Source organism: Somniosus microcephalus, chromosome 7 (assembly GCF_052327205.1).
Source record: "Somniosus microcephalus isolate GS21.2 chromosome 7, FLI_Smic_1.0, whole genome shotgun sequence".
In the NCBI taxonomy this organism is placed as follows: domain Eukaryota; kingdom Metazoa; phylum Chordata; class Chondrichthyes; order Squaliformes; family Somniosidae; genus Somniosus; species Somniosus microcephalus.
In genome coordinates, this window is record NC_140993.1 from 269,028,172 (window position 1) to 269,039,852 (window position 11,681).

Sequence of the window (11,681 nt, forward strand, 5' to 3'; positions counted from 1 at the left end):
CGCCGCAAACCTGCATTCAGCGCCCATAGCGAGGCGCTGAAACCCTCCATTAGCGCCCGCAGCCGTCTGGGCGCGGGGCAGCTGAATTTTTGGCGGGCGCAGCGGCAATTATCGCGGGCGCAAAATTTCGGGCGCAAAAGCCCTGGCGGAGGCAAACCTAATTTCTAGGCCTTAAAATCTAAAGGTGAGCTCCAAACAATTTTTAACTGCCTGTTAACAAGCTCTTAATCATCTAAATTGCCTTCCCCGCTGCTTGGTGTTGGGTCTGTTCAGCGATGGCAGACCTGACATCTGGGAAACTAGTGTTCCCTACCTGCTGTCAAAAAAAAAATTCCCACCTGACCCGCCACCAAATGTGCCCGCTGACTCCCTGAAAAATTCCCCCCAGTGTTTCTGTGGAATTACAAGTGCCTTAAACAATAGTAAAAGTTAGGGCAGTAATAGTCTCCCAAACTGCTTTTGTCATTTGGCTACCCAGATTAGCATGGAATGATAGCATGCAGATCACTCCATGGTGGGCATGAAGCAGAAAGCTTGTTACCATCTGCTCTTCCATTTCTCTCTACTTGGAAGGAATTCTAGCATTTCTATAACTTTCCACTAACCCGCCCACGTTACAAATCTCTGATCATCCTTCAATGATAAAGGTGTAATTCTGTTTTACTATTAAAAAGTTCCACTAACTACAACTGGTAAACTGGACTTTACATAGTTGCTCCCTATCTCTGCAATGTGCAAATTTCCTGTGCCACTCTGGATTTTTATCACTTTGTCAGCACTGGTTGGTGCATTGTGTCCTATAACAAAATGCCTAAAAATAAATTGTTTTGTTCCAAAAGAATGTATTACATGAAACACTGAACAATTATAGAAGATAAAACATTATGTTAATACTGTACAAGGTTGAAAATTTGCATCAGAATCCATTATTATAATATGCTTCTTTGGAAAATGCCACATTCATCTAGCTTCAGGTAGGATGGTTTTCATTTATTTTCAATGGGAATGTAGAAGTACATGTATGAACTCTTCCATCAACAAATCAAATCCAACTTTTCCAGCAGAGAGGATAGAACAGACTGCAATATTAAAATCACATCTGTGACAACTAAGTGAGTCAAAGCAGGTGTGTTTAACCTTTGACAAAGATGTTGCTCTAGGGATTTGAAATGTTAATGGCCTTCCTTTTGGTTTTTTAATTTTCAACTGCCCTCGATCCCAAATTAATACCTCCAATAGCAATTTACTGTTAGAACCTACCTAGGCCCCATAAATAATGGAAACAGCAAGGCAATTAGCAGATGTGTGTTGCTAAAATTGTTATATAAAAAAGTTCATTATATGAAAGTATGGAAAGTGCAACTTGCCCAAAAGAAGCGCTTCAAATAAATACATGCAGTTTATAATCTTAACGAACAAGTGGCTAATCACTTGCTAAATTTTTAAAAGGAATACCATATCCAAAAAATTAATGAATCAAAACAACTCATTCCTGTTATGGATAAACCTATTTCATTAAATGAGCACATATTTGATGAAATGGCACAATGTCTGTTGATGTAATGTACTCTGAATCCAAGATATGGAACAAAAAACACAAGCATTATCAATATGAAAGTCAGTGTCTTTAGTTGGGCACGAAAGTCTTGATGCGCACACATCTGCGAGCCATGCTTGATAGCCAAGTTGAACATTATGCTTATCTGGCAGATAAGCAAGATGACAATTGTAGATATTGTTGTACAAATTAAAATGTAGTTGACTATCCGCACAGGTGCTGATGAAATTTCAGTCACAAAATTAAAACACTGATTTGTATCATATTCCTGGTGAACACCATAATGTGATAGAAATGTTGGGAAAATAACCAGAGTCACCACAAGCCACAGTGCTGCACAGAGCAATAAAGCATGCCATGGTCTGTGAACCCTTGGATTCGGCCTCTTTTGAAAGACATTAATAAATCTTGTGATGATGATGATCACATAAAATACAAAAGTTAAGTATATGTGAAAATGTACAACAGCACTGACCAGCTTGCAGAAAGAAAACCCAAACTTCCAATTTTTAATTGCATAATAAGAAATACGAAATGGCACCGTTATAAGAAAAATCACATGCGTTACTGTGAGATTTATAATAATAATAGGTGTCATTGAATTCTTGTCACTCTTCAGTATCCGATGTATCATAACGCTGGCTCCAATAACTCCTCCCACAAACACAAAAGCGTACAGTGCTATTAAAGCAGGCTTGTGCTCTTCAAGTAAACAGCTTTGTGTTTGATTACAGTCTGAAGAGTTGTAAGGGCCTTGATTAAGCATTGCAGGTTGTTCTTTCATTTCTGATGAATTTAGTTTGTCATCCAGCCTTCATTAAAACAAAAGTTCTTAAGTTATCAATATAATTATACATTCACAGACAATATACTTTTTTATACCAAGGAAAGTTCTCAGTCTTAACCCAAATGTATAGCGTTAAATACAGGTTTTATCCACCACCACCACCACCACAACCTCACAACCTAATCGTAATACCTGAACACATCTTTCGGGAACATCTCAAATCATTCTACGTACAATAGATTACATTGCAATGCAGTGACTGTTATGTAGGCACATCCAGCAGCTATTTTGTGCAAAGTAAGATCTTACAAACAGCAGAGATGAATAACCCATTAAAAATAAAAATAATAAAACTGCAAATGCTGGAAACACTCAGCAGGTTGGTCAACATCTGTGATGAAAACATAAGTTAGCATCTGAAACGTTAACTTGTCTGTTCTCTCCATAGCTGATGACCCTACTGTATGCTTCCAGCATTTTCTGCATTTGTTTTGAATGGCCAGTTAGTCTTTTTGGTTGTGTTGAAGCTGGGATCACTCCCTGCTCTTCTCTGATTAGTGTAACGGGATCCTTGCCATCCACCTGAACGAATGGAACAAGCAGACAGGCTTTGCATTTAGCACCTCATTGAATGACAACTCAGCATTCCCAGGGTACTGACCCGGAGTTTCAGCATAGATTATGTGCTCAAGTCCTGGTGTGGGGCTTAACCCATAACCTTCTGGCTCAGAGGTGAATGTCACAATTTGGGAAATTTGTGCTGGTTTATTTTTAGTATTTAAAAAGGAGAAAAAGCAACATCAGAATGGTATTTTGCACTTCAATTCAATTCAATTCAATTCAATTTTATTTGTCATATATGCAGCAGACGTGTGTACTGCACAATGAAATGTTGATTTTTACGAGTCCTCCCAACATTGGAATAAATATGGCATAACAATGATAAAAATACTAATAGAAATACTAATAGAAATACAGTAATAATAAATAAAACAACAGTAATAAATAATAATAAATTATTCACCCGTAGGGACATCGGAAATGCTGGTTTCAGTCATGCGCTGAAAACCGGCATTTCCGATCTGTCAAGAATGCTCTTGACAGATCCTCCGGCTGCCCTGGAGAAGAGCCTCGGCGGGTGGAGAGTTCCGCTTTTTGGAGACCCTCCGCCCGCAGAAAACCCTTACAATTCTTACGCCTGGATAAGAGTTGAAAAAAGTAAAAAAAAAAAAAAAAATTCCACAGATTTATCATTTAAAAATACTTTAAAAAAAGGTAAGTTTATTTTTAGCCCCGTAAAAAACTTTAATGATTTTTTCAAAAAATTAAATTTTTGTTTAAAATACTTAATTGACTGTAATTTCAAGTCATTTTAAAAATGTGATGTTTTAAAGTTTTACTATGTTTTTGGGGTGATCTCCATTCATATATTTGACGAGTCTTCCTGTCAAATATATGAAGGGAGATTCCCTTCTGTGATTGGCTCCCCATGGCCCATGTGATCCCAGGGACGCTGCGAACTACATGCGCCCCTGGGATACATGAGCCCTGCACACTTCAAGTTTGGAGAGGCCCAGGAGCGGAAGCATGTGCGTCCCGGGATCCCTCAGGTGAGGGCGTAGATTTTTCCAGATCGGAAAATACGGGCCATCCTCTTGTTTGATTTCCTGGGAGCATTTTGGCCATATGTCAATGTGTCAACCAACTAGCTGGTAAATTTTGTGTGTTTTGTAAGCTTCTCAAAGTTGTCTGCTAAAGATCATTCATAAGCAGCTACTTACACAGTACGACAAGAGGAACATAGGAAACATAGGAACAGGAGTAGGCCATTCAGCCTACCGAGCTACCACTCAGTTAGATCATGACTGATCTGTACCTCAACTCCATTTCCTGCCATTGCTCCTTATCCCTTGGTGCCCTTACTCAACAAAGATCTATCTCTCAGTCTTGAAAGTTCCAATTAACCCAGTATCCACAGCCTTTTGGAGAGTTCCAGATTTCTACTACCCATTTTGTGGAAAAACTGCCTCCTGAATTTGCTCTTGAATGGCCTGTCTCTAACTTTAAGATTATGTCCCCTTGTTCTTGATTCCCCACAAGAGGAAATAGTTTCTCCATATCTATCCTATCAAATCCTTTTTAACATTTTAAACACCTCAATCAGATCACCCCTCAGTCTCCTATACTTAAGGGAACACAAGCCGAGTTTATGCAACCTGTCATCATAATTTGTCCCCTTAAGCCCCAGTATCATTCTGGTGAACCAGTGCTACACCCCCTCCAGAACTGAAAGCAGTACACCAGATGGGGTCTGACCAAGGCTTGATACAACTGAAGCATAACTTCCTCCCCTTTGTATTCCAGCCCCCTTAAAATAAAGGTCAACATTCCATTAGCCTGTTTGATTGCTTTTTAAGAACATGAGAACATAAGAAATAAGAGCAGGAGTAGGCCGTACGGCCCCTCGAGCCTCCTCTGCATTCAATAAGATCATGGCTGATCATCGACCTCAACTCCACTTTCCCACCCGATCTCCATATCCCTTGATTCCCCTAGAGTCCAAAAATCTATCTATCTCAGCCTTGAATATACTCAAAGCCTCAGCATTCACAGCCCCCTGGGGCAGAGAATTCCAAAGATTCACAACCCTCTGAGTGAAGAAGTTCCTCCTCATTTCGGTCTTAAATGGCCTACCTCTTATCCTGAGGCTATGGGCTGGATTTTGCCAGCCTTGGGGAGGCGGGTTTGGAGGCAGGACTGCCGAGAAAATGGCAGAATTTGGGGGCGGGTGCCCAACCCGCCTCCATGCCATCTTGCCAGGTAGTTAACAGGCAGATAAGAGGATTATCCTCATTTTGCCCACACAAGTGCGGGCTTCCCGAAGGCTCCAAATCCAGCCAGGGTCACCGAGGCAAGTAATGGGTCTGAGGGGTGCAAAAGTGCGTTGTGAAGGTAAGTAATAGGTGCAAGTGTGGAGAGGTGAGTATCTGAGGTAAGTGGAAAGTGTTAGAAAAAGTGTACTTATCTTTGTCGGTGTGTATGCGGAGAGTCTCGCACCTCCGCGACAGAGATGACAGATGGCCGTTGCATTCTCCAATGCAACAACCATCTAATTTCTGCAAAAAAAAGGTTTGATGAGTTTTTGTATTCAAGAACTCATCAAAATACAGAGAATGTCAGTGCTTGACAGCTTCACAGAGCTGTCAAACAATGACAATTCATCTGTCAAAAATTTTTGACAGATGAAAGGTCATACGTTGACGTTCTCTGTAACCGGCTTTCCCTTAATTGGCCTGCTAAGCCCACTGGGCAGGCTTAACAAGGTCAATCAAGGGAAAATAGCGTGGGTTGGCCAGAAGTTGAGGGAGGCGGGACTGAAACCCAATAAGTGGGAGTCCCGCCTCCAAAAGCTTCCCATTGGTAAAATCCAGCTCTCTGTCCCCTAGTTCTAGACACTCCAGTAGGGGAAACAACCCCTCAGCATCTACCCTGTCAATCCTCTTCAGAATCTTGTATGTTTCAATGAGATCATCTCTCATTCTTCTAAACTCCAGAGAGTATAGGCCCATTCTACATAATCTTTCATCATAGGACAGCCCTTTCATCCCAGGAATCAATCTAGTGAACCTTTATTGCACTGCCTCCAAGGCAAGTATATCCTTCTTTATATAAGGAGACCAAAACTGCACACAGTACTCCAGCGGCCCTGTACAATTGTAGCAAGACTTCCTTACTCTTATACTCAAACCCCCTTGCAATAAAGGCCAATATGCCATTTGCGTTCCTTATTGTTTGCTGCACCTGCATGCTAGCTTTCTGTGTTTCTTGCACGAGGACACCCAAATCTCTCTGCACACCAACATTTGAAAGTTTCTCACCATGTAAAAAATGTTCTGTTTTTCTATTCTTCCTACCAAAATGAATAACCTCACTTTCCCCTACATTATACTCCATCTGCCACCTTACTGCCCACTCACTTAGTCTATCTAAATCCCTTTGCAGACTCTGTTCTCCTCACAGCTTACTGTCCCACCTAGCTTTGAATCATTAGCAAGTTTGGATACATTACATTTGGTCCCTTCATCTAGGTCATTAATATAGATTGTAAATAGCTGAAGCCCCAACACTGATCCTTGCAGCACCCCACTAGTTACAGCCTGCCAACCTGAAAAAGATCTGTTTATCCCTGCTCTCTGTTTTCTGTCCATTAACCAATCCTCTATCCATGCTACTATATTACCCCCAACCCCATGAGCCCTAACCTTTTATGTGGCACCTTATCGAATGCCTTTTGGAAATCCAAATATACTACATCCACTGGTTCCCCTTTATCTACATCCTCAAAAAACTCTAATAAAGTTGTAAAACATGATTTCCCCTTCATAAAACTATGTTGACTCTACCTAATCATGTTATGATTTTCTAAGTGCCCTGTTACCACTTCCTTAACAATGGATTGCAGCATTTTCCGACGACTGATGTCAGGCTAACTGGCCTGTAGTTCCCTGTTTTTTTCCCCCTCCTTTCTTGAATAGCAGTGTTATATTTACGACCTTCCAATCCATTGGGACCATTCTAGAATCTCGGGAATTTTGGAAGATCAAAACCAATGCATCCACTATCTCTTCAGCCACCTCTTTTAGAACCCTAGGATGTAGGCCGTCAGATCCAGGGGATTTGTTGGCTTTTAGTCCCATTAGTTTCTCTAGTACTTTTTCTCTACTTATATTAATTACGTTAAGTTCCTCACCCTCATTAGACCCTTGGTTCCCCACCATTTTTTGTATGCTTTTTGTGTCTTCTACTGTGAAGACAGATACAAAATATTTGTTTAACTTTTCTGTCATTTCCTTATTCCCCATAATAATTTCTCCTGTCTCAGCCTCTAAAGGAGCAATGTTTACTTTTGCTGCTCTCTTCCTTTTTACATACTTGTAGAAGCTCTTACAATCTGCTTTCATATTTCTTGCTAGTTTTCTCTCATATTCTATTTTTTCCCTTTTTATCAATTTTTTGGTCAACCTTTGCTGGTTTCTGAAACTCTCCCAATCCTCAGGCTTACTATTATTCTTTGCAACATTACAAGCTTCTTCTTTCACTCTAATGCTATCCTTAGTTAGCCACAGTTGGATCACTTTTCCCGTGGAGTTTTTGTTTCTCAATGGAATGTATTTTTGTTGAGAATTATGAAATATTTCTTTAACTGCTAGCCACTGCTTATCTACCACCATAACTTTTAATCTATTTTCCCAATCCACCTTAGCCAACTCGCACCTCATACCTATGTAATTGGCTTTATTTAAGTTTAAGACTCTAGTTTCAGACTTAGGTAAGTCACTCTCAAAATTAAGGTGAAATTCTATCATACTATGATCACTCTGCCCCAGAGGATCCTTTACTATGAGATTGCTAATTAACCCTGTCTCATTACACAATAAAAGATCTAAAATAACATGTTTCCTTGTTGGTTCCAAGACATATTGTTCCAGGAAACTGTCCTGAATGCATTCCATGAATTCGTCTTCCAGATTACCTTTGCCAATTTGATTTGTCCAGTCTATATGAAGATTAAAGTCCCCCAAGATTATTGCATTACTTTTGTTGCAAGCTCCTACTATTTCTTGATTAATATTCTGTCCAACGGTATAGCTACTGTTAGGGGGCCCATATACTGCTCCTACCAGTGTTTTCTGCCCCTTGTTATTCCTTATCTCCACCCATACTGATTCTACTTCCTGATCTTCCGAGCCAATATCCTTTTTTGCAACTGTCCTTCTGTTATCCTTTATTATCAGGGTTACTCTCCCTCCTTTTCCATTCTGCCTGTCTTTTCGAAACATCAAGTACTCAGGGCGACTTGCTTTTGTAATGCTGATGGTGAAAGTGATAGGAAATAACAGGGTATAGCTGAGATGATGTATGACGTTGGACAAATGTCGCTTGCAATTACAGAGCCATATGGTAGCCACCTATGGTTGAAGAGTAAGCTTATGCTAATGTGGCATGGCAGTGTGCATACCCTGCTTGATGGGCAGCAGTGAAGTGGAGGTATGCTGCATTGGTCACAACAGGGCATGCAAGGCACCCCTCGTCCTCCTCCTCCTCTTCCCAGGAAGATCTTCGCTCAGCAACGCGGCTGTTGCTCCTCCGATTATGAGGACCAGGATGAGAGGACATATATTTTTCCCATCCCCTTGCTATAGATTTCATTGGAGGCAACAAGCTTGCAAGCGCACAGTCAAAGTGGCCTGAAATTATTCCATTCAGGTCACACTGCAGATGGGTGTCAGCTTGAACAGTCACAAGGTCAGTAGATGTGCAAAATCTTATCCCATACCTACAACTGCAAAGTTGTTGCATTTGAATGTCAGCCATGTTTTAGGGGCACTTTTAAAGTGCTCCACCAATGCATACAAATCATGTCCTCCAGCAACTCATCTCCTTGAACCTGGCCAGTTTCTGACAAGTTGGGAAACAGGAGCTAGAAACAGGAAACGGGAAACCACCCTCAAAATAGGATTAGCACCTATCTCCTATTAACTACCTATCTCACCGGTTCCAGGCAGGTCAGTTTGGGAGCGGATAAACAGACACTCACGAAAATTGGGTGGGGGCGGGATGGAGGCGGGTTGGCAGTCTGAAGCCATTTTTTCTGATTTTCGCTACAGACCCGCCTCTAAACCCGCCTCCTCAGGGCTATTCAAATTGAGCCCCCTGTCTCTGTAATGGCTATTAGATCAAACCCATTTATCTTTATTTGTGTCATTAGTTCGTCTATCTTGCTGAGAAATGCTTCGTGCATTCAGATAAAGAGCCTTTAATTTAAATTTTTTTACCATTATTCCCTGCTTTGACCTTATTCTCTGCTGCACTATTACCGTTAAACTCTCTGTCCCTTCCTGTCACACTCTGCTTATTTTTACCCAAATCGCTACACTGCTCTATTGCCTTGACCTTTCTCTTTAGATTTCTAAATTTCCCCTCACCTGACCCCTCCCCCCTTTTTTGTACCTGTCTATTAGCTTGTGACGATTTGGGTACTTGGCCTCCCAAATCTCTTTGCCCCTCCACAGTTCCTAATTTCTCATCATTTAGAAACTTACTTTGGGTCCGAAGTGGATTGCCTCACATTTCACCACATTGAACTCTATTTGCCACAGTTTTGTCCACTCACTTAATCTGCCTATGTCCCTTTGCAATTTCCTGCTCCCCTCTGCATTATTTACTGTTCCTCTTAACTAGTGTCATCTGCAAACATGTATATACAACTCTCTATTCCTTCATCCAAGTCATTAATAAATATGGTGAAAGTTTAAGGCCTCAGAACAGATCCCTGAGAAACACCACTTGTCACATCCTGCTAATCAAGTACCTACCATTTACCCCCACTCTGTCTCCTATGTCCCGAGGCAAGCTGGCACCTTACAAAGGTGATTTGTAAGTTGTTTCAGAGTTAAGACATAAAATTGTAAAGGTTTATTCCATAACCTTTCCAAAATTGTCCACACCTTCTGCTCTTTCACTACCTTGTAGCTCATTCCATTGCTCCTCGTGGATAATTTCCATCTTTTCCTTCCTTCATTCACACCTTGTTTGTTTTGCATCAGTTTCCACATGTACGCTGATGACATTCAGCTCTACCTCACCACCACCTCTCTCGACCCCTCCACTGTCTCCATATTGTCAGACTGCTCCAGTACTGGATGAGCAGAAATTTCCTCCAACTAAATATTGGGAAGACCATAGCCATTGCCTTTGGTCCTTGTCACAAACTCAGTTCCCTAGCCACTGACTCCATCCCTCTCCCTGGGAACTGTCTGAGGCTGAACCAGACTGTTCACAACCTTGGTGTCATATTTGACCCCGAGATGAGCTTCCGACCACATATCCGCACCATCACTAAGAACGTCTATTCCCACCTCTGTAACATCACCCGCCTCAGCTCATCTGCTGCTGAAACCCTCATCCATGCCTTTGTTACCGCTAGACTAGACTATTCCAATGCACTCCTGGCCGGCCTCTCACATTCTAACCTCTGTAAACTTGAGGTCATCCAAAACTCTGCTGTCCCAGTCCTAACTCGCACCAAAGAAAATATTATTTGTCAATGAATCAGAAAACTTATTAGAATTAGTTGAAATAAAGTTTTATCTAATTAGTTTATTGAGTGCTTGAACACATTTCACAGAGTGAGAGCAGATTTTCAAAGTGTGCAGGCCCTGTATTTCTCTCTTTCTCTGTCTTTATCTCTCTTTTGCGCTCTCTCCATCTTTCTCTTTCTCTAAGTATGTCATTCTCTCTTTCTTTCTGTATTTTTCCCACTTTGTATGCCTCTCGCACACTTCCTTTTTTTAAATATTTAACTTTTTCTGTGTTTCACTCTCCCTTTTCCTCTCACCTCCAACAAAAATTTAGAGTCAGACTTGGGGAACCCAAACTTCTGCTAGCCAGAGAAGTTGGATATGAAAGGATGAGTGAGGGTTGGGTACAGGGCTAGGAAGAAGTGGAGCTTGGCCTGGCCTGGTGAAATGTATCCATACCCCAGGTCCAATGGTCTTCCCGTTAGTTGAACGGGATCTAGAGGTGATGACTCACACTGGACTCCAGTATCCGTAACCTTCTGAGGCTTCAACAATCCAGCCATCCATCACGTTTGAGACTGGACAATCACTGGTAACAGCCTATTCATCATGAGAGGCAGCCTGCCATCTACACATGCACATTTGTAGCAAGGAGGGGCATTTCCCCCCTCTCCCTAGCCTAGGGATGCTGAAGCCAATTGTTGCAGACCCCTATCTTCCCACCCCACCCCCCATCACCAATTTCATTGAGGTCAGCTAATGAAGCTTGGATCACGTGTACACAGTGCATTGACCTACTGAGGTACAGCTCTCCTGGTATTTTATCTTTGTACTCTAACTTTACTAGAAAACAAGTATAGTTATTGTTTGTTTTAATTAATCTGTTTAAAAGCTGGGTATGTTTTTGTACAAAATTATTACTTTAGTCGTGACAGTTATCAACACAGTTTACAGATGAGAACACAGAATGAAGGTCTTCTTCCAAAAGGTCTAAGATTTCTAAAGCATTAGCTGTTGAATTTGTAGCTATCTGAAAACGTGAAAGACAAATATCGATCAAGCCAGGCGCAGAGAAAAAAACATTTTGACTTATTATACCACTTATAGAATCATAGAAGTTTACAGCACAGAAGGAGGCCATTTGGCCCATCGTGTCCGCGCTGGCCGAAAAAGAGCCATCCAGCCTAATCCCACTTTCTAGCCCTTGGTCCGTAGCCCTGTAGGTTACGGCACTTCAAGTGCATATCCAAGTACT

At 41.4% G+C, this 11,681-nt stretch overlaps 1 pseudogene; it reads right to left on the minus strand.

The window, feature by feature from the left end:
* Positions 1-903: 903 nt before the first annotated feature.
* On the minus strand, positions 904-10,993 carry LOC147115326 (putative G protein-coupled receptor 141 pseudogene; annotated as a pseudogene).
* Between the last annotated feature and the right edge of the window lie 688 nt (positions 10,994-11,681).